Raw genomic sequence first — 23,612 nt, 5'->3', positions numbered from 1 at the left:
ACACACACACACACACACACACACACACACACACACACACACAATTTCCCAAAAGGATGAAATGGCTACAAGATCAGACATTTTTTCCTGCTTTGCTTACCAATAATTTTCACTGTCACTATAAGTATTATTATTCTTTTCCTGCTATGAAGCTACTCATGACATGTATCACTGCTTGCTTTAAGCCTACTGCTAAAAGTAAGTGTAACAATATTTATGTGACAATTCAGCATAGTTGATAAAATGTATAGCCTATAAAATGTTTCTGCATTAGTATACATCTGTGCTTGTTCACTGTCTGGTTAGAACCCCCTCCCTCCCATCCTCCAAGGTAAATCTTATTTTTTTTTCATGAAAGGAAAAAATATCAAGTTTTGGTTACAACTCTAAGGTAGATGCTACATTTTTTACAAGGATGGAAATGGAGATACCTAACGCTGGGCGTTAAGGAAGTGCGTTCATGCAGCCCTCACAGTGCTGTGGCTTGGACGACAATCTCTGGGTTCTCGATATCCTTCCTGCTCTGTACCATCCTCAGCTCCAGCTGGGCTGGGGTGGGCTTCAATCCTTCCCCAGCTTTGGATTTTGCACACTTGATGGTCTACTGCAGAATATGGTGCATTGCTGACACTGTCCTCACACCTTGAGATTGTTGGGGTGCTTGTGCATTCACACCAAGAGCACAACAGTGAAGAGGTCCCCAGTGCCCATGAAGACAGCATCCGCCTTGCACATCTCCATGCAGATGCACTGTGTCACCACAGAGCCATCAGCGGTCCATGTCCTCTGGCTCCCCAGCATGATGAGGTCATCGCTATCCCTCAGGGATGGCAGGTCTGAGTTGGTGATGACCACCGTGTTGGGGCCCATTGAGTGTAGCATGTTCATCACTGCTAAGACTTCTTCCTGGCTGTGGATCTTTCTCTTGCTCAGCAACTCAGCCTCAAACTGATTGGGGGTTATGATGTCTGCAACCAGCATGAACTTTTCTCTGTAAACAAGAAGGAGGTCCTCGGGGAGGTACATGGAACTTTCTCCATTCCATTTGTCTCCCACCACGGGACCACACAGTACACAAGCCTGGAGTTCTGCTGCTTCCACTCCCACATGATGTCCACCACCATGGCCAGGAAGGACTTGTCTCACATGTAACCTGTGAGTTTTTAGTCATATTTGTTCATATCTTTCAGCTTCAGCCCATCATACTACTTGTGGAGCTCATTTGAGTTCAGCACTTGGCCCTTCTAGTGCAAGTAACCTGTATGGTTTGAAAACTGGACAGTGTTCACTGTGTTGACCTCAGCCCCCAAAACCTGCAGCAGGAATGTGGGTGCCTGGTTGCCATGTAGTTGCAGAAGATGTAGCTCTGAATGGAGAGCATCTGGCACTTCTCCTCTGTGCTGGGCCTACCTTGGTGGGGTGGGGCAAGGCAGGGTCAGCATCTCTGCTGCATGCTGGGGCTGTGCTCTGCTTGGCTCTGCTGCACTCAGGCTCTGATCCACTGTGGGCCTGCTTGGCGCAGGTGCTCTGCTTGAGCAACAGATCACCTCCCTCTTAGGCAAACCTCTATACATATATAAACAACAAAAAAGGAAGCCTAGCACTGAGAGACATGATGGACCCAGGGCAGGCAGCAACCACCCTGACGTGGAGGGACAAATATTTTGATTATCAGTGCTTTCTATTGAAAGATTTGCAATCCAAAGGGAGAAATAATGGAAGAAAATTTTCACATATTGAGGTATGGGACAGTCTAGTTGCTGGATTATACATGATTTGACTTGAATTTTATGTTTACTTAAACAGCCTGTTTGTGGTCTATCAAACATACCTAGTACATCTGTTTTAATCATTAAAGAAAAGAGTACATTGACTAGAAGTAAAGAATGTCCACATTAGCAATAAAGATTAAATGCCTCTCTTCCTGTGATACCAATGCTGGTATTCCTTCAATGATAAGAATCCCTTCCTAGGTACCAAGGACATACTGACTTGCTGTGTATGTGCTGATCTGTTGATTTAAAAAATTTTTTTTTAAAATTTTCTTTATTTTATTGGCTGCATTGAGTCTTCATTGCAGTGCACAGGCTTCTCATTGCAGTGGCTTCTCTTGTTGCAGAGCATGGTCTCTACGTGCACAGGTTTCAGTAGTAGTGGCACATGAGCTTGGTTGCTCTGCAGCATGTGGGATCTTCCTGGAGCAGGGCTTGAATCCATGTCCCCTGCATTGGCAGGCAGATTCTTAACCACTGTACCACCAAGGAAGCCCTCTTATCTGTTTATTTTTGAAACCTTGAAAGGATGTGTCCCTGACTTGTTTGATGTTCTTTGTTCTGATAAGATATAAAACTGTGCTGAAAACCATGTTTCTCCATTGCAGTTCCTCAGATTAATCTGAGAGGCTGTCTTCCCAACTATTGTCCTCAATTTGGGTCAGATAAAACTCTTTTCTATTCCATTATAGGTTTTTTGTTGATTATTTTTGAAGACATTTGTGTGAGAGCTGAAACAAGAAGGTAGACTACAGTCTTTCTCCACCTCAGCTGGGCACAAGCATGTTAAATATGACTCAATTTTTTTGTCTGTTGCAAAAGCACCTTGAGTATTAATTTTGGAGTTACAAATAATTTTTAGCTAGTAGACAAATTCACAAATATGGAACCATTGAGATATGGCTCCACTGTATAGAGATATGGATTTAACACCCAGGAGAAAGAGCTAAAAGAATTAGAAATAGTTGCCTCTGGGAAGAGGACACTGGATGGCAAGGAGTGAGGTGTGGAACTGTTGCTTTTAATCAAGTATAAATTTTAATTTGTTAACAAATTTAAAAAGAATAATTTTTCAAAAATATTTTAAACCACTCCTTCCTCCATGCATTCTTCTCCCCTTCACTAGGCTGGTGGAAAATGTAATCTGTCATTATTTGGTTTCACTTCCCTGAACTCCAGCATCTCAAGAAGACCCTGACATTATTTTAGAAAAGGCACAGCTTTCTAGAAGGGCTCTCTGGACTCCAGTCCCACTAATCTCTAAAAATTAGTCTTCTCTAACTACTTAGTTGAAGGAAATGTCTTTCTTTTTCTGAGCCCAGTTTGAACTTGGGTCTTGTCCTGTGGCTTCCAGGGCCACAATGAATACCTTTCTTGCATTTTTATTCTGGGAAGAGGATGGTTCTTGGGAAGGGGATGGGCAGATGGCAGCCTCAACTTCTTAGCAGAAATTGCAAATGTCAGTTGCTTTCAGTCCTTGATCACTGGGAAGAGTAAGCTCAAACTCGCAGTTTCCCGAGTCATGAAGGCAGCCTTTAGCCCTTTGGTGAGCACTTTCTGTGTCCCAGGCACAGCGTCTAGTTCTTTGTATGAATTATGTCACTTAATCCTAACAACATAAGGGGACATTTTACAGATGAGGAAACTGAAGCTTAGGGAGCTTAAGCAATTTGCTCAAGGTCACCCAGCTACTTGGGATTTGAATTTGTACCTGTTTAACTCTCAAACCAATGCTCTCAACAGCTCACAATACTATTGGCACATATATGCAGTGTTCCTTTCATAAATTTCCAATTCCACTTAGTTTTCTGGCAGCTTCTGAGGGTTTATTGCCATTTAGGAGGGCCTTATCTCTGTAGAATAGTATCCTTAGAGTTCACTGAGGAAGGTGTGCTCTTTGTTGTTTCTCACCTTTGTTTAGACTGTTCCTTCCATCTGTACTGCCCTCCCTAACCCTTTCTTTGTGTATAATTCCTACTCATCCTTTAAGGAACTAGCACTACAGGTGGTGAGGCTGTAGGAAGCACAGGTGGAGGAAGGAGAAATTTTTATTTATTTAATTTAATTGTTTTATACAACTCATTTATTTTTTATTTTTGGGTGCACTGGGTCTTCATTGCTGTGTGTGGGCTTTCTCTAGTAGTGGTGAATGGGGGCTACTCTTTCTTGTGGTGCATGGGCTTCTCAGTGCGGTGGCTTCTCTTGTTGCAGAGCATGGGCTCTAGGCATGCCGTCTTCAGTAATTGTGGTGCATGGCCTCAGTAGTTGTGGCATGCATGCTCTAGGGTGCATGAGCTTCAGTAGTTGTGGCACACGGGTTATTGCTCCATGGCATGTGGGATCTTCCTGGACCAGGTCTCAAACCCCTGTTAATGGCAGGTGGATTCTTAACCACTTTGCCACCAGGGAAGTCTGAAATTTTTAACTTTGAATGAAGATTGACACTTAAATTTTCATCTGGAACTGGACTATTGCTCACCAAACAGATTTTTTTCAAAAGGACCAGCAGTGTCTGGAGCACTTTTCATGATCTAAGAGGGCCCAGATGTCTTATAAAGTCTGCCCTGATTTTCATCCAAGGAGGTGAAAATAAATATCTCTTCTCAAGTCAACACACAGAATGGAAAACCAATAAAATAGTTTTAAAGAATTACGCTGCATGAACCTTGCTTAGTCATTGTACTAATACATATATTTATATAATACTTACCATGATTGCAAGCTTTCTACTGTTCGGATAAACATAATTTATCTTAGTTCATTAAGTCTACTGTTTAGAATTGTCTCCATTTTCCCCCAACTTACGGCTATGCTGGACATCCTGCTAAACTTTTCTGCACGTATGTAAAAGTTTAAAGGGTTTTGGTATGATTGCAAAGTTTTTTTCCAGAAAGATTATACTTATTAATATTCTTTCCAGCCACATATCTGAGCTCCTCTAAGATTATTATGCAGTGTTACCATCAAGGGCTTGTATTAAATATTGTGCTCTTCTAGGCCCTTAGATTACCTGCTTTTGACACTCAAGTGAAATAGCAAGGGGCACATGGCAACAGTGTAATAATGATAATGTGTGTATTTATTGTTTTACAGTTTTGTTACCTTAATAAATGAACAGTTTCATGTATGTTTCAAGTTCAAGGCTTCTCAAAGTATACTGTGCAGATGAATAATCTGGGTATCTTGATAAGATGCAAATTCTGACTCAGAGCATCTGGGTTGGGTCTTGACAACCCTCATTCCAGCAAGCTCCCAGATGATACCCATGCCACTGGTCTCCATGCTACATTGTGAATAACTAGTCTTAATTCATCTTAAGCCCTGTAATAATCTAACAAATAACAAAAACTCAGGTTAAGTTATCTGTCTTCAGTGCTGACAATGCAGCTTCTTTCAGTCATTCATTTGCTCACTCACCCACTCCTTCAGGCACTTCAGACACTGCAGCCATGAAACCAGTCCCTGCCTTTGTGGAACTTGTCTTCTAGTGGAGAAGACCCACTATAGGTGAGGAAATAAACCCAAATAAAACATAATTTCAGATGATAAAAATGTTTACAAAGGAAAATAAAGCAGGGTAAGAGATTGGCTTTTTTTGTTTAAAGTTTTATTTTATTATTTATTTATTTATTTTTGGCCACATTGGGTCTTCATTGATGTTCAAGGGCTTTATCTAGTTGCCGTGAGTGGGGGCTACTCTTTGTTGCAGTGCACCGGTTTCTCATTGTGGTGGCTTCTTTTGTTGTGGAGCACGGGCTCTAGGCGTGCAGGCTTCAGTAGTTGCAGCACGTGGGCTCAGTAGTTGTGGATCTCAGGATCTAGAGCGCAGGCTCAGTAGTTGTGGTGCATGGGCTTAGTTGCTCTGCGGCATGTGAGATCTTTCCCGACCAGGGATTGGACCCATGTCTCCTGCATTGGCAGGTGGATTCTTAACCACTGCACCACCTGGGAAGCCTGAGATTGACTTTTAACAGGGGTCTTCTGGGTCTAAAGTTTATGCTTGATCCTCATCAATTAAAGGTATGGTCTTCACTATTGCACAGCACATTGTAGGTCATATTTTGCTTTCAAACCTCTTCCCCCTACTTAGTTTTCACAATATCCCTGTGATAAGTTTAGGCAAGGATTCAACACAATCCAGCTGGTGAACTGTTCAAACTTCTTGAACTAAAATACAGAGGGAGAGGGTCACCATCATTAAATAAAAGGTACTGTAAAAGCCCTTTTGTTTTCATTTGAATTGACTAAGGAACCTCTTGGCCTCTTCTTGCCAAGCTCACTCATCAAGGTTGAAGGGGAAGGGAGATGGGAGAGACGACTGTGTTTGTGTGTCTGTGTGTGTGCACACGTGCACCACACTCAATCCCTTTGTCTTGGAGGACTGGGTCTAGCTGTTGACATATTTTGATTGTAGGCAACATAAACCAATTCTGTCTTGAAAGGGTGAATAAATAAAATTGAAAGATATGGTTAGGTAGGTATAGTTCACAGGATCAGGGGAAAGCTCCCCATTAGACTTTGGAAAGCACAGGAACCAAGGCAGATCAGGGATGCAGAGAGTCCCTTTAGGCTTCTCTCTTCAGACAAATGGGCTCCATATGGTTTCAGGCTTTGTGTCTGTTAGGGGTTGAGTTGTTTCCCACCAAAAGGTATGCTGAAGTCCTAACACCCAATACTTGCAAATGTGATCTTATTGGGAAGTCAGGTCTTTGCAGATGTGCTCAAGTTAAGGCAAGGTCATATTGCAGTAGGGTGGTCCATCTAATATAACTGATGCTCTTATTAGAGGAGAAGAGACAGATACATGTGGGGAGAAGATGGTCATTGACAGTGGAGGCAGGGATTGGAGTGACACAACTAAAGCCAAAGATTGTGAGCAAACCCCAGAAGCTAGAAGAGGCAAGGATGGATTCTCCCCTACAGATTTCAGAGGGAGCATGGCCCTGTCAACAACTTAATTTCAAACTTCTAGACTCCAGAATTGTGAGACAAAAAGTTACTTTTGTTTTAAGCCACTCAGTTTGTGGTACTTTGTTATGGCAGTGCTAGGAAACAAATACAGTGTTTTTCTGCTCCAGGTTCAAACTCCAAGAAGCAAACATCTGAGTAGCCCAGCTTATGCCATGTGCGTACTCATGAGATTATATTTGGAGGGGTGGGTGGTTCTTCAAAGGGAAATAGATGCTGTTGCCAGGAGTAGGGAAAATGGATGAGGGTAGCAAAGTAAGGATATGCACCTTGTATGAACCCTTGTGAGCTGCTGGAGCCTCATGACCTGGGGTGGGTGGGGTGATTTAGGAATGTTCAGGCCACTTCTTGAACATGGGCTGCTCCAAACCCTGGTGGTGTTTCTCTGATTTCTACCTGACTGGAGCAAATTCAAACCTCTTTACAAATCGAACATTATCACAAGGATCTTGCTAACTATACTGAAACTTTCCATTTTTTAAATCACCCACCCACATATGAACCAACCCAACCACTTATCTGTTTACTCACCCATCCATCCACTCCTTGACCTACCCACCCTTCTACCTGCTCATGCACTGTTAACTGATCTATGTGCTTATCCACTCATCTACTCTACCACCTGTTCGTCTAACCTCCATAAATGAGCACTGATGTCTGTCAGGAAGTATTCTTTTTTTCTCTCTCTCTTTTTTTTTTTTCTGCACTGCGCAGATTGTGGGATCTTAGTTCTCTGACCAGGGACTGAACCTGGGCCCACAGCAGTGAAGGTAATGAGTCTTAACCACTGGACCACCAGGGAATTCCCTGTCAGGCAAGGTTCTTAAGTTCATTCCTTCATTCATTCACTTATTCATTCACTAAATCAATCAATCGGTATTTGTTGAGTGGCTCCTTTGTGCCAGACAATGTTCTAGGTGCTGGAGATAAAGCAATGAATAAGAAGATACGGTCTCTGCCCTCATGGAGTTTGCAATATACTTGTAAAGGTAGATGTTAAAGCAGTAACTAGGAAGACAATATCTGAGGCAACTTCTCCATTTGTCCTAATTCCCTTCCCCCGGATGCCTCTCTCTGATTAGTATGTATGGAAAACTTTGGTTTTGGAAACTTTACAGAGCATATAGCATAGATAGATGACTGGACTGGTGAAAAAGAACATCGCTTCCAGAGGTGAGTGAAGTTGAAGTCCACTAGATTCTAAACTCCTGGAGGGCAAGGACAGTGTATATTTTAATTAATCACTTTTCCCCAGGGCTTGTCACATAGAAGGCACCAAACAGGTATTTGCTAAATGATAAAGAGGGACCAGACTTACTCTGTAGTTTCCTGAGTTTTAACCCTTTGAAATGTTTAAAGACAATACTTAAAAAAGAATAAAGACAATACTTTTTTAAAAAAGAAATTAAGGAAGACCGTAAGTAATATTTTTACAGATTTCTGTAGCTGTTCTAATGGCAGCCATTGTAGAAGTAAAAAAAAAAAAAAAAATTCCCAGGAAACTGAGAGGAAGTATAGACTAAAGAATCCAGGAGAGATAGTTTAAAGAGGATTGCACTTTAAGGACTTCCAAAGAGCAAAATAAATGCTGGGAATAGCATTCTCAACTCTGTGACACTTGGCAGGACTAAGACAACTTATTTCAGCACATTTTCAACATATGTTATAATGTTTTTAAAAATGGATTTTTCTCTATTGTAAGATGCACATCAATGGTAGAAGATGTAGAATGGAGAGCAGGGAGTGCTCTGCCGCAGGGAACCTCACTCTCTTCTCCTCAGAGGGTCACTGGAGTTCTTCCACCCCCTTTTGGGAGAGTCCCCGAATGAATGCCAAGCTCTTCCTGTGCTCCTGTGACCGTCCTTCACTGAGGAGACACCAAACAGCAAGTAAGAGGGAATTTATGGTACCGCTGGAAGGTGGTACCTTCAGTCGAGCTGCTTGGGACCCAAATGGGAGACCTTGAGACAGGTGGCCACAACAGTGATATTAACAAATGTAGATTCTGGGTTTGAGAAGATTCCCTCAGTCTATTTCCAATTGAGGTGATTCCTGGGACCCTGATAGCTCTCAGGTAGCAGCTGGGAGAATGGAAGTGAGAGAACACAGCACCTCACACCTGCCAGCTGTTGAGTCTTTGGAAGTCTCTTTAAAATTTCATTTATTTGTTTTTACTAAAGTATAGTTGATTTACAATATTATGTTAGTTTCAGGTGTACCACACAGTGATTCAGTTTTTAGAGGTTATACTCCATTTATAGTTACTATGAAATAATGGCTATATTCTCTGTGACGTATAATACATCCTGGTAGCTTATTTATTTTATGCATGTAGTTTGTACCTCTTAATCCCATACTCCAAACTTGCCCCCTCCCACGGTTAAATACTAGTTTGTTCTCTACATCTGTGAGTCTGTTTCTGTTATATTCATCCATTAATTTTTTTTTAGATTCCACATGCAAGTGATAACATACAGTATATTTGCTTGTATATTTTGGAGATTAATCCTTTGTCCATTGCTTCATTGGCAAATATTTTCTCCCATTCTGAGGGTTTTCTTCTTGTCTTGTTTATGGTTTTTTTTTTTGCTGTGTGAAAGGTTTTAAGTTTCATTAGGTCCCATTTGTTTATTTTTGATTTTATTTCCATTATTCTAGGAGGTGGGTCCAAAAGGATCTTGCTTTTTGATTTATGTTGTAGAATGCTCTGCCTATGTTTTCCTCTAAGAGTTTTATAGTGTCTGGCCTTACATTTAGGTCTTTAATCCATTTTGACTTTATTTTTGTGTATGGTGTTAGGAAGTGTTCTAATTTCATTTTTTTACATGTAGCTGTCCAATTCTCCCAGCACCACTTATTGAAGAGGCTGTCTTTTTTCCATTGTATATTCTTGCCTCCTTTGTCAAAGAGAAGGTGCCCATATGTGCGTGGGTTTATCTCTGGGCTCTCTAGTGTGTTCCATTGATCTATATTTCTGTTTTTGTGCCAGTACCATACTGTCTTCATCACTGTGGCCTTGTAGTATAGTTTGAAGTCAGGGAGCCTGATTCCATCAGCTCTGTCTTTCCTTCTCAAGATTGCTTTGGCTATTCTGTCTTTTGCATTTCTATACAAATTGTAAAGTTTCTTGTTCTAGTTCTGTGAAAAATGCCATTGGTAAGTTGATCGGGATTGCATTGAATTTGTAAATTGCTTTGGGTAGGATAGTCATTTTCACAATGTTGATTCTTCCAATCCAAGAACATGGTATATCTCTCCATCTGTTTGTATCATCTTTGATTTCTTTCATCAGTGTTTTATAGTTTTATGCATACAGGTCTTTTGCCTCCTTAGGCAGGTTTATTCCTAGGAATTTTATTCTTTTTGTTGCAATGGTGAATGGGAGTGTTCCCTTAATTTCTCTTTCTGCTCTTTCACTGTTAGTGTATAGGAATGCAAGAGATTTCTGTGCATTAATTTTGTATCCTGCTACTTTACTAAATTCATCGATTAGTACTAGCAGTTTTCTGGTTGCATCTTTAGGGTTTTCTATGTATAATATTACATCATTTGCGAAGAGTGACAATTTTACTTCTTTTCCAATTTGGATTCCTTTTATTTCTTTTTCTTCTCTGATTGCTGTGGCTAACACTTCCAGAATTATGTTGAATAACAGTGGTGAGAGTGGGCACCCTTGTCTTGTTCCTTTTCTTAGAGGGAATGCTTTCTGTTTTTCACCATTGAGAATGATGTTGGCTGTTGGTTTGTCATATATGGCTTTTATTATGTTGAGGTAATTTCCTTCTATGTTCATTTTCTGGAGAGTTTTTATCATAAATGGATGCTGAATTTTGTCAAAAGCTTTTTCTGCATCTATTGAGATTATCATATGGTTTTTATCCTTCAACTTATTAACATGGTGTATCACATTGATTGATTTGCATATATTGAAGAATCCTTGAATTCCAGGGATAAACCCCAGTTGATCATGGTGTATGATCTTTTTAATATGCTGTTGGATTCTGTTTGGTATTATTTTGTTGAGGATTTTTGCATCCATATTCATCAGTGATATTGACCTGTAATTTTCTTTTTTTGTGACATCTTTGGTTCTGGTATCAGGGTGATGGTGGCCTCATAGAATGAGTTTGGGAGTGTTCCTCCTTCTGCTATATTTTGGAAGAATTTGAGAAGGACAGGTGTTAACTCTTCTTTAAATGTTTGATAGAATTTGCCTATGAAGCTCTCTGGTCCTGGGCTTTTGTTTGTTGGGAGATTTTTAATCTCTGCCTCAATTTCAGTGCTTGTGATTGGTCTGTTCATATTTTCTATTTCTTCCTGGTTCAGTCTTGGAAGATTGTATTTTTCTAAGAATTTATCCATTTCTTCTAGGTAATCTAATTTACTGGCATATAGTTGCTTGTAGTAGTCTCTCATGATCTTTTGTATTTCTGCAGTGTTTGTTGTTACTTCTTTTTCATTTCTAATTCTGTTGATTTGTGTCTTCTTTTTTTTCATGATGAGTCTGGCTAATGGTTTATCAATTTTGTTTATCTTCTCTGATCTGCTCACTTTAGGATCTTTTTTGTTCTTCTTTCTCTAATTGTTTTAGGTGTAAGATTAGGTTTTTTATTCAAGATTTTTCTTGTTTTTTGAGGTAGGACTGTATTGCTATAAACTCCACTCTTAGAACTGCTTTTGCTGCATCCCATAGGTTTTGGGTTGTTATGTTTTCATTGCCATTTGTTTCTAGGTATTTTTTGATCTCCTCTTTGATTTCTTCAGTGATTTCTTGTTTGTTAAATAATGTATTGTTTAGCCTCAATGTGTTTGTATTTTTGGCAGGTTTTTTCTTGTAATTGATATCTAGTCTCATGGCATTGTGGTTGGAGAAGATGCTTGATATGATTTCAATTCTCTTGAATTTACTAAGGCTTTATTTATGACCCAAAATGTGATCTATCCTGGAGAATGTTCCATGTGCACTCGAGGAGAAAGTGTATTCTGTAGTTTTTGGATGGAATGTCCTATAAATAACAATTAAGATGAGATGGTCTAATGTGTGATTTAAAGCTTGTGCCTCCTTATTTATTTTCTGATTGGATGATATGTCCATTGGTATAAGTGGAGTGTTAAAGTCTCTTACTATTATTGTGTTACTGTCAATGTCCCCTTTTATGGCTGTTAGCATTTGCCTTATGTATTGAGGTGCTCCTATGTTGGGGGCATAGATATTTACAATTGTTGTATCTTCTTCTTGGATTGATCCCTTAATCATTATGTAGTGTCCTTCCTTGTCTCTTGTAATAGTCTTTACTTTCAAGTCTAATTTGTCTGATATGAGTATTGCTACTCTGGCTTTCTTTTGACTTCTATTTGCTTGGAATATCTTTTTCCATCCCCTTACTTTCAGTCTGTATGTATCCCTAGGTTGAAGTGGGTTTCCTATAGACAGCATATATAAGGGTCTTGTTTTTGTATCCATTCAGCCAGTCTGTGTCTTTTGGTTGGAGCATTTAATCCATTTACATTTAAGGTAATTATTATTATTATTTTTTTATACACATATCCCCGTATTCCCTCCCTCCCTTGACTCCCCCCGCCTCGAGTCCCCCCCACCCTCCCTGCCCCAGTCCTCTAAGGCATCTTCCATCCTCGAGTTGGACTCCCTTTGCTATACAACAACTTCCCACTGACTATTTTACAGTTGGTAGTATATATATGTCTGTGCTACTCTCTCGCTTCGTCTCAGTTTCCCCTTCACCCCCTGCCCCCTCCCATACCTCGAGTTCTCCAGTCCATTCTCTGTATCTGCATCCTTGTTCTTGTCACTGAGTTCATCAGTACCATTTTCAGATTCCGTATATGTGAGTTAGCATACAATATTTGTTTTCTCTTTCTGACTTACTTCACTATGTATGACAGATTGTAGTTCTATCCACCTCATTACATATAGCTCCATCTCATCCCTTTTTATAGCTGAGTAATATTCCATTGTGTATATGTGCCACATCTTCTTTATCCATTCATTTGTTGATGGGCATTTAGGTTGCTTCCATGTCCTGGCTATTGTAAATAGTGCTGCAATAAACATGATGGTACAAGTTTCTTTTGGGATTATGGTTTTCTTTGGGTATATGCCCAGGAGTGGGATTACTGGATCATATGGTAGTTCTATTTGTAGTTTTTTAAGGAACCTCCAAATTGTTTTCCATAGTGGCTGTACCAACTTACATTCCCACCAACAGTGCAGGAGAGTTCCCTTTTCTCCACACCCTCTCCAACATTTGTGGTTTCCAGACTTTGTGATGATGGCCATTCTGATTGGTGTGAGGTGATACCTCATTGTGGCTTTGACTTGCATTTCTCTGATGATGAGTGATGTGGAGCATCTTTTCATGTGTGTGTTGGCCATCTGTATGTCTTCTTTGGAGAAATGTCTATTTAGGTCTTCTGCCCATTTGTGGATTGGGTTATTTGCTTTTTTGGTATTAAGCTTCATGAGCTGCTTGTATATTTTGGAGGTTAATCCTTTGTCCGTTGTTTCATAGGCAATTATTTTTTCCCATTCTGAGGGCTGCCTTTTAGTCTTCTTTATGGTTTCTTTTGCTATGCAAAAGCTTTTAAGTTTCATGAGGTCCCATTCATTTATTCTTGATTTTATTTCCCTGATTCTAGGAGGTGGGTCAAAAAGGATCTTGCTTTGATGTATGTCATAGAGTGTTCTGCCTATGTTTTCCTCTAGGAGTTTTATAGTGTCTGGCCTTACATGTAGGTCTTTAATCCATTTGGAGTTTATTTTTGTGTATGGTGTTAGGAAGTGTTCTAATTTCATTCTTTTACATGTTGCTGTCCAATTTTCCCAGCACCACTTATTGAAGAGGCTGTCTTTTTTCCATTGTATACTCGTGCCTCCTTTGTCAAAGACAAGGTGCCCATATGTGTTTGGGCTTACTTCTGAGTTCTCTATTCTATTCCATTGATCTTCCTTTCTATTTTTGTGCCAGTACCATACTGTCTTGATCACTATGGCCTTGTAGTATACTTTGAAGTCAGGAAGCCTGATTCCACCAACTCCGTTTTTCCTTCTCAAGATGGATTTGGCTATTCGGGGTCTTTTGCGTTTCCACACAAATCGTAAAGTTTCTTGTTCTAGTTCTGTGAAAAATGCCATTGGTAATTTGATCGGGATTGCATTGAATCTGTAAATTGCTTTGGGTAGTACAGACATTTTCACGATGTTGATTCTTCCAATCCAGGAACATTGTATGTCCCTCCATCTGTTTGTGTCGTCTTTGATTTCTTTCATCAATGTCTTAAAATTTTCTGCATACAGATCTTTTGCCTCCTTAGGCAGGTTTATTCCTAGGTATTTTATTCTTTTTGTTGCAATGGTGAATGGGAGAGTTTCCTTAATTTCTCTTTCTGCTCTTCCGTTGTTAGTGTATAGGAATGCAAGAGATTTCTGTGCATTAATTTTGTATCCTGCTACTTTACTAAACTCATCGATTAGTGCTAGCAGTTTTCTGGTAGAGTCTTTCAGGTTTTCTATATATAATATCATGTCATCTGCAAAGAGTGACAATTTTACTTCTTCTTTTCCAATTTGGATTCCTTTTATTTCTTTTTCTTCTCTGATTGCTGTGGCTAAAACTTCCAAAACTATGTTGAATAATAATGGTGAGAGTGGACACCCTTGTCTTGTTCCTGTTCTTAGAGGGAATTCTTCCAGTTTTTCCCCATTGAGAACAATGTTGGCTTTTGGTTTTTCATATATGGCTTTTATTATGTTGAGGTAATTTCCTTCTATGCCCATTTTCTGGAGGGCTTTTATCATAAGTGGATGTTGAACTTTGTCAAAAGCTTTTTCTGCATCTATTGAAGTGATCATATGGTTTTTATCCTTCAGTTTGTTGATATGATGTATCACGTTGATTGATTTGGATATATTGAAGAATCCTTGCATCCCAGGGATAAACCCCACTTGATCATGGTGTATGATTTTTTTAATGTGCTGTTGGAGTCTGTTAGCTAGTATTTTGTGGAGGATTTTTGCATCTATATTCATCAGTGATATTGGTCTGTAGTTTTCTTTTTTTGTGACATCTTTGCCTGGTTTTGGTATCAGGGTGATGGTAGCCTCGTAGAATGAGTTTGGGAGTACTCCGCCTTCTGCAATACTTTGGAAGAGTTTGAGAAGGATAGGTGTTAACTCTTCCCGAAATGTTTGATAGAATTCGCCCGTGAACCCATCTGGTCCTGGGCTTTTGTGTGTTGGGAGATTTTTAATCACTGCCTCAATTTCCGTACTTGTGATTGGTCTGTTCATGGTTTCTATTTCTTCCTGGTTCAGTCTTGGAAGATTGTATTTTTCTAAGAATGTATCCATTTCTTCCAGGTTATCCAATTGATTGGCATATAGTTGCTTGTAGTAGTCTTTCATGATGTTTTGTATTTCTGAGGTGTCCTTTGTTACTTCTCCTTTTTCATTTCTAATTCTGTTGATTTGCATCTTCTCTCTTTTTTTGTTGATGAGTCTGGCTAATGGTTTATCAATTTTGTTAATTTTCTCAAAGAACCAGCTTTTAGTTTTATTTCTTTTTCTTATGGTTTCTTTCCTTTCTTTTTCGTTTATTTCTGCTCTGATCTTTATGATTTCTTTCCTTCTGCTCACTTTGGGGTTTCTTTGTTCTTCTTTCTCTAGTTGTTTGAGGTGTAAGGTTAGGTTGTTTATTCGATCATTTTCTTGTTTCTTAAGGTAGGACTGTATTGCTATAAACTTCCCTCTTAGAACTGCTTTTGCTGCATCCCATAGGTTTTGGGTTGTTGTGTTTTCTTTGTCATTTGTTTCTAGATATTTTTTGATTTCCTCTTTGATTTCTTTAGTGATTCCTTGGTTGTTTAAGAGTGAATTGTTTAGCCTCCATGTGTTTGTCTTTTTTGCAGTTTTTTTCCTGTAATTGATATCTAGTCTCATGGTGTTGTGGTCTGAGAAGATGCTTGATATAATTTCAATTTTCTTGAATTTCCCGAGGTTTGATTTGTGACCCAAGATGTGATCTATCCTGGAAAATGTTCCGTGTGCACTTGAGAAGAAAGTGTAGTCTGTCGTTTTTGGATGGAATGTCCTATAAATATCAATTAAGTCGAGATGGTCTAATGTGTCATTTAAAGCTTGTGTGTCTTTATTTATTTTCTGTTTGGATGATCTGTCCATTGATGTAAGTGGGGTGTTCAAGTCTCCCACTATTATTGTGTTACTGTCGATGTCCCCTTTTATGGCTGTTAGCATTTGCCTTATGTATGGAGGTGCTCCTATATTGGGGGCATAGATATTTACCATTGTGATCTGTTCTTCTTGAATGGATCCCTTGATCATTATGTAGTGTCCTTCCTTGTCTCTTTTAATAGTCTTTACTTTCAAGTCTAATTTGTCTGATATGAGTATTGCTACTCCAGCTTTCTTTGGACTTCCATTTGCATGGAATATCTTTTTCCATCCCTTTCCTTTCAGTCTATATGTATCCCTTGGTCTGAGGTGGGTTTCTTGTAGGCAGCATATAGAAGGGTCTTGTTTTTGTATCCATTCAGCCAGTCTGTGTCTTTTGGTTGGAGTATTTAATCCATTTACATTTAAAGTGATTATTGACATGTGTGTTCCAATTACCATTTTCTTAATTGTTTTGGGTTTGTATTTGTAGGTGTTTTCCTTTTCTTGTGTTTCCTACTTAGAGAAGTTCCTTTAGCACTTGTTGTAAGGCTGGCTTGGTGGTGCTGAATTCTCTGAACTTTTGCTTGTCTGGAAAGCTTTTGATTTCTCCCTCAAATCTGAATGAGATTCTTGCTGGGTAGAGTATTCTTGGCTGTAGGTTTCTCTCTTTCAGGACTTTCAGTATATCCTGCCAGTCCCTTCTGGCCTGCAGAGTTTCTGTAGAAAGGTCAGCTGTTATCCTGATGGGTTTTCCCTTATATGTTATTTGTTGCTTTTCTCTTGCTGGTTTTAATATTTTTTCTTTGTGTTTAATTGTTGTTAGTTTGATTAATATGTGTCTTGGTGTATTTCTCCTTCGGTTTATTCTGTATGGGACTCTCTGTGCTTCTTGGACTTGGTTAATTATTTCCTTTCCCATGTTGGGGAAGTTTTCCACTATAACCTCTTCAAATATTTTCTCAGACCCTTTCTTGTTTTCTTCTTCTTCTGGGATGCCTATAATTCGAATGTTGGTACGTTTAAGGTTATCACTGAGGTCTCTGAGACTGTCTTCTAATCTTTTTATTCTTTTTTCTTTTTCCTGCTCTGTAGCAGTTATTTCCCCCATTCTATCTTCCAAATCACTTATTCATTCTTCTGCCTCAGTCATTCTGCTGGTTATAGCATCTAGAGTATTTTTAATTTCAGTTATTTTGTTATCTATTGCTGTTTGTTTTTCTGAGTTCTTATGAACTGTTTCTTGTACTTTCTCTATTTTGTTATCGAGATTTTGTATCATTTTTACTATCATGACTCTAAATTCTTTTTCAGGCATTTTTCCTATTTCCTCCTCATTTATTTGGTCTTGTGGGTTTTTTTCCTGCTCCTTTGCCTGCATGGGGTTTCTTTGTTTCCTCATGGTTGTCCAAGCTTTTGGGGTTGCTTGTCCTGGTGATAGAGGTGTTTATAGAAGACTGTCCAAGCCTCAGACTAATGTCCAAGTATTGGATTAAACGAATATTAAGTCTAGGAAACACATACATGTATAAGACACACAATTACTGAATCCGTTAGGACATAAGGCTCTAGAGAGACCTGACAGAACCCCAGTGTGCTATCAGATATTCAAAGAGAAACCCAGCAGAAATTGACAACTGAAACAGAACAAATCAGAGAGAAAAGCAAAAGCAAACAAACAACAAATAACACCCTACATATACAAACATCAATCCAGGGAGATTTTGTAAGTTAGGATCAAATATAGAAAAGAGCTGGAGTACCACCAGAGAGAATGGAGATTCTCAGAATGTAATTAGACAACTGTACTAAGAAGTAAGATAAAGACAAAAGCCTAATATTAAATACCAAGGCAGTGCGTCATCTGGAGAATAGAGCAAGGAGTCTGAGCAGACCGATAGTGTTGCTTATAAGTATGTTAAGATAAAATAAACTTAAAATGGCTGGAAGAAAGGGGAACAGAAGAGCGTAATGTGGTTGGAAATATGCAAATAAAAAGAAGGGAATAGAAATGTATAAATGATAGGGATGAAAGGAAAGTATGAGAGATATTTTGTCCGTACTACCAAAAACTTAGCTAGATATAGAAGTATATAAAAAGGCAAAAAAAAAAATCATTAAAAAATTATGTTATAAAACTTGTAGATCCCTTAGGGCTAAGATCGTATTTAATAAATCAAAAAAAAAAAAAAAAAAAAGAGAGAGATAGAGAGAAAGAAAAAAAAAAAATCCAGAACTGATCCCAGAATGGACCAGTTCAATAAGTATTGATACTACTATTTCTGTTTCCTTAGCGTCTCAGCTGTAAGTGTCCTTCTCCTTGCCTTGGGTTTTTTTTGTGTTATTCTGTGACCAGCAGAGGTTCCTTTATTGTTCGTCTGTAAGCGTTGGTGTGTGGGGAGGGAGAGGGTACAATAGTGGCTCCTTCTCCTGGGATTGAGTGAGCAGTGGTGCACTTTTGTTTCAGTCAGGCTTGGAGGTGCCTGTTGCAGAGGGCGCTGGTTGCTCAGGCGTAAACAGAAAGTCTTAGAGTTGGGCCTCTCTCGGGGTTTTTTTCTTTTTGATGCTGTTGTTGTTTTTTTTTTTTTTTTCTCTCAGCAGCCTCCCTGCTGCTGGCGTTGCAAGGGGTTTTAATCTAGCCCCGCCCGAGTGCCTGAGGGTGCTTGTTATCCCTGAGCGCCTTAGGTGGCCTGCAGGGCGTCTCTCCACTGCCTGTTGCAGAGGCGCCGAAAGAGAGGGAGAGGCTACGCGTGCGGCTCCTCCCCCCACCCGTGAGCCTGCAGCCTCCAGCCGCCATCATGGCCGGGCAGCTCTCAGGGATGGGCACTCCTCTCCGCGGACCTCCTCCCTCCTGTCCTCTTGGTCCGTCACCCTACCGGCAACAATGTTTCTCACCCTGAACCAGCTCTCCAGTTCCCACGCTCCTGCTCCTGGACCCTCCGTTCAGCCGTGGATCGATGTCTCGGTCTGGGAACGCTGAGCTGCGCTGCGGACCCTCCGTATGTTTCTCACTCCCTCCCGTCTGCCACAGCTCCGCCGCTTCACCCTCTTTGAGCCCTCGTAGATGCCTCCCTACCGGCTATGTCGGGCTCCCCGCAGCCCTTCCTGGTGTCCGAGGCTGTCTGCTGGTGTTCAGCTGGTTCTCTGTGGGAATTACTGCGTCCTTCCATGCATTCCCAATGCATCTGTGGAGAGCGATGCACTCCACGTCTCTCTACTTCGCCGCCATCTTTTCTCCCTAAGGTAATTATTGACATGTATATTTCTATTACCATTTTAAAATTGTTTTTGGTTTGTTTTTGTAGGTCTTTTCCTTCTCTTGTGTTTTCTGCCTAGAGAAGTTCCTTTAGCAATTGTTGTACAGCTGGTTTGGTGGTGCTGAATTCTCTTCTTTTGCTTGTCTGTAAAGCTTTTGATTTCTCCATCGAATCTGAATGAGATTTTTACTGGATAGAGTATTCTTGGCTGTAGGTTTTTCTCTTTCAAGACGTTAAGTGTATCCTGCCACTCCCTTCTGGCCTGTAGAGTTTCTGTGGAAAGATCAGCTGTTATCCCTTATATGTTATTTGTTGCTTTTCTCTTGTTGCTTTTAATATTTTTTCTTTGTGTTTAATTTTCATTAGTTTGATTAATATGTGCCTTGGTGTGTTTCTCCTTAGGTTTATTCTGTATGGGACTCTCTGTGCCTGTTGGACTTGATTAACTATTTCCTTTCCTATGCTGGGGAAGTTTTCCACTATAACCTCTTCAAATATTTTCTCAGACCCTTTCTTTTTTTTTCTTCTTCTTCTGGAACACCTATGATTCAAATATTGGTGCCCTTAATGTTGTCACCAAGGTCTCTGAGACTGTCTTCCATTCTTTTTATTCTTTTTTCTTTTCCTGCTCTGTGGCAGTTATTTCCCCCCTTCTATCTTCCAACTCACTTACTCCTTCTTCTGCCTCAGTTATTCTGCTGTTTATACCACCTAGAGTATTTTTAATTTCAGTTATTGTGTTGTTCATCACTGTTTGTTTTGTCTTTAGTTCTTCTGAGTCCTTATTAAATGTTTCTTGTATTTTCTCTCTCTCTCTTTTTTTTTTTTTTTTTGAGATTTTGGATCATCTTTACTGTCATTACTCTGAATTCTTTTTTAGGCAGTTTCCTCTTCATTTGGTTGGTCTTGTGGGTTTTTATCTTGCTCCTTTGCTTGCAAGGTATGTCTTTGTTTTCTCATTTTGTCTAGTTTATACTATTTGCTGTCTCCTTTTCTTATGCTGCCTAGCAGTAATTCCTCTTGTTTCTGTTCTCTGCCCCCTGTATTGGGGTTGGTCCAGTGTGTTGAGTAGGCTTCCTGGTGGGAGGGTCTGGTGCCTGCTTTCTGGTGTGTGGATCTGAGTCTTTTCCCTGTGATGAGCAGGGCCATGTCAGGTAGTGTGTTTTAGGGTATCTGTGAGCTTAATATGGCTTTAGGTAGTCTGTGTGCTGATGGGTGGGTTTGTGTTCCTGTCTTGTTGTAGTTTGGTGTGAGGTATCCAGCACTGGCAGTTCCAGGCAGTTGGGCAAAGCCACATCTTAGACTCTGATAGAGGCCTCTGTGAGAATTCTCTGCAGTTAATCTTCCCTGTGGGTGAGGACTCTCTACTGGTCTAGTGTCCTGGACTCAGTGTTCCCTCCCCAGAGTCTCCGACTTGACTTCTGGTTGAGGAATCCAGACTCCAGGGGTCACTGGTCCTAGCAATAAAGGGGATTAAAAAAGACTATCCGAGCCTCAGACTAATGGTAAAAGATTAAGTCAAACAAATAAACACTGAATCAAGGAAACACATTCACACACAAGAAACACAAAAACAGAACCCAGTAGAACATAAAGCACTAGAACAACCTAACAGAAGAATCCCAGACACAATCAGACAATTAAAGACAGCAAAAATTCAAAACAACAACAAAAAAACAAACAAAACCCAGGGAAATTGTGAAAATGAGGACCAGATATAACAGGGACCAAATAGAAACAGGGAGCAAATATAACAAAGAGCAAGAGAACAACCAGATAGACTGAAGATCCCCAAAATGAAATCAAACATTTATAATTAGAACTCAGATATAGACAAGACCTAATAACAAAAACCATAGCAGTGTGTCATTTGAAGAATAAAGCAAGGAAACAGAGCAGACCAATAATATTGATTAAAAGTATAATAAGATAAAATTAAAAAAAAAGAGATAGAACACAGAGCAACAGAAGAGTGTAGTATGACTGGAAATACAAAAAGAAAAAAAAAATAAAATAGAAATGTATTAAAGATAAAGAAGAAAAGAAGATATGAGAGATAAACTAAGCACTACAAAAAAGCTAGCTAGAAATATATAAAAAGGCTAAAAATAAAAATAAAAGTAAAAAATGGAATAAGAAATATGTTATAAAATGTGAAGATCCCTTAGGACTGAGATTGTAAAGAAAAAAAAAGCTAAACTGACTACAGAATGGATCAGATCCATAGAATTAATAATAATAATTATGTTCCTTGGGGTCTCAGCTGTAACTGTCCTTGCACACGCCTTGAGTCTCAAGCCACCTTCGCCCCCCCAAGAGGCCTTCTCTGCCTCTGGGTTGGATTTTGGACCTGCTGTGGGTTCTATGGGGTCCACTTAGGCTCTGATCTGGCCCAATTTGTGTGTGTGCTTGGTCCCACAGTCCATAGCTGCCAGAGCTAGACCTTCTTCATTTGTGGGAACATTTGTCTACTCAGATATTCCAAAGACATAGGGTCCACCTAGCTGATCACGGGGATTTAGTCTGCATCTTTTATATCTAGTGGAAAGATTTTAGCACCTCTTCCTTAGTCCCCCTGTCCCTGATGTTCAGATTTGGTTTTGTCCTTGCTTCTGGTGGTCTAACCACAAGAGTGTGGTCCTGAGGCTGCCTTGGAGCTCTTCTGGTTGGCCTCTGTGAGGGTCTCCTTTATTGTTCATCTGCAGATGCAGGTGTGTGGGGAGAGAGAGGCTTTGATAGTGACTCCTCTCCCTGTGTGTGACTTAGCAGTAGCTCCCTGCTTGGATCACAGGAGCCTCCGGGGGTGATGCTGAATGCACAGTGATGCTGGAGGCCATGAGTGTATGAAATCTGGTCTTACTGTGGTTCTTTACTGGTGCTTGGGAAAGGAGCATGAAGGCCAGTCCTTGGGGGCTTTTTGTATTACTCTGCGACCAGTGGAGCTTCCTTTATTGTTCATCTGTAGGTGCCGGTGTGTGGAGAGAGAGAGGGTATAATAGTGGCTCCTTCCCCTGCGTGTCAGCCAGCAGTAGTGCCCTGCCTGGGTCCCGGGAGCATTGGTGGTGGCGGCGCCAATTGCAGAGGGAAGCCGGTGGGCTTCAGTGTAATAGAAATGTCTCCAGAGATGTCCTTCTCTGTGGACTTCTTCTGGCTCTTGGCAGCCTACATACTGTTTTATAAACTGTCTCTACCATCTAAAAGATTAATGTCTAATACATTGTGTATTAATGTATTTCTATCCCATTAAGTATTATTAGTCAATGGGTATTTATTTACTACCTGGTGCTACTATGCTACTTGCTGAGAGATTTTAAAGATTAAGTAGAGTTTCTAGCACCAAGGAGATTACAATTTAGCTAGTGAGAAGACATAAAATAGGTATAGTAATAAAATAGCTAAATACTATGACAGCATAAGAAGAGTCCACACATTACAGTCTGGGGAAGATTGTTGATGGGGATATGGAATCAGAAGACTTGAAATTATCTCAGCAGTGTTGTTCACTAAGTGAATGTGCCACACCATCATTTTCATCTATAAAATGTGAATAAGAATAAAAGCAATAATATCTCCTCGGAGAGGTCATTTGGGGATATAATAACAATAACTATAGTAATAGTAATAGAAGTCATGTATGTGGATCTTACCACGTGCTGAGCACTGTTCTAAGAATTTAACATACATGAACCAAGCAAACATTATGCAGCCTTAAGTAAAGAACTGTAATTATCTCCACTTAACAGATGAGGAAATGGAAGCACAAAGAAGCTAAGTAACTGGCCCAACATCATACAGTTAAGAAGCAGCAAAGAGGGCTTTGAACCCAGGAAGTTTAGCTCTTGTCTTTACTATGTAACTGAAAGAAGCTTTACAACTGGAAAATGCTTTATAAATGGGATTATATGTTTTGCTGTAAATAAAAAGTTCCAAATGAGAGGCCCTGGGCTGTTAGAAGTGTGGGTTTCTTTTTCTTTTTCTTTTTTTGATGGCACCGCGTGGCTTGCAGGATCTCAGTTCCCCAAACCCCAGGCCATGGCAGTGAAAGCCTGGAATCCTAATCACTAGGAAAACAGGGAACTCCCCAGAACTGTCAGTTTCAATGCAGCTGTTGATTGGAGGTGTTGGGAAAGCCTTCTGGAAGGCATGATCCTTTGAAATGGGAGCAATAATGTCTCCATTTTGAAATCAGCTGCTGTCTGTATCTTTCACCAGCATCAAGAGTGAAATCGGGAAGTGAAGAGACTATTTGAAACTAGCTCAGGGACAAAAGGAGTATGTTGGCCATAACTGAGGTATCGAGAGGCAAGGCTGGACCCAAGATTTCATCAGAGCCCTGCCTCTGTCTCACCATGTTTTGGCGCTGTTTTCTTCTGCAATGATGTTATTCTCAGGCTGACTCAACTTGGTGAAAAGGATGACCTTTGCCAT

At 40.0% G+C, this 23,612-nt stretch overlaps 1 pseudogene; it reads right to left on the bottom strand.

Moving 5' to 3' along the window:
- Positions 1-469: 469 nt before the first annotated feature.
- On the bottom strand, positions 470-23,612 carry LOC130833980 (pyridoxal kinase-like; annotated as a pseudogene).

The sequence above is a fragment of the Hippopotamus amphibius genome, chromosome 12, assembly GCF_030028045.1.
Source record: "Hippopotamus amphibius kiboko isolate mHipAmp2 chromosome 12, mHipAmp2.hap2, whole genome shotgun sequence".
NCBI lineage: Eukaryota > Metazoa > Chordata > Mammalia > Artiodactyla > Hippopotamidae > Hippopotamus > Hippopotamus amphibius.
This window is presented reverse-complemented; position numbering and strand designations above follow the sequence as displayed.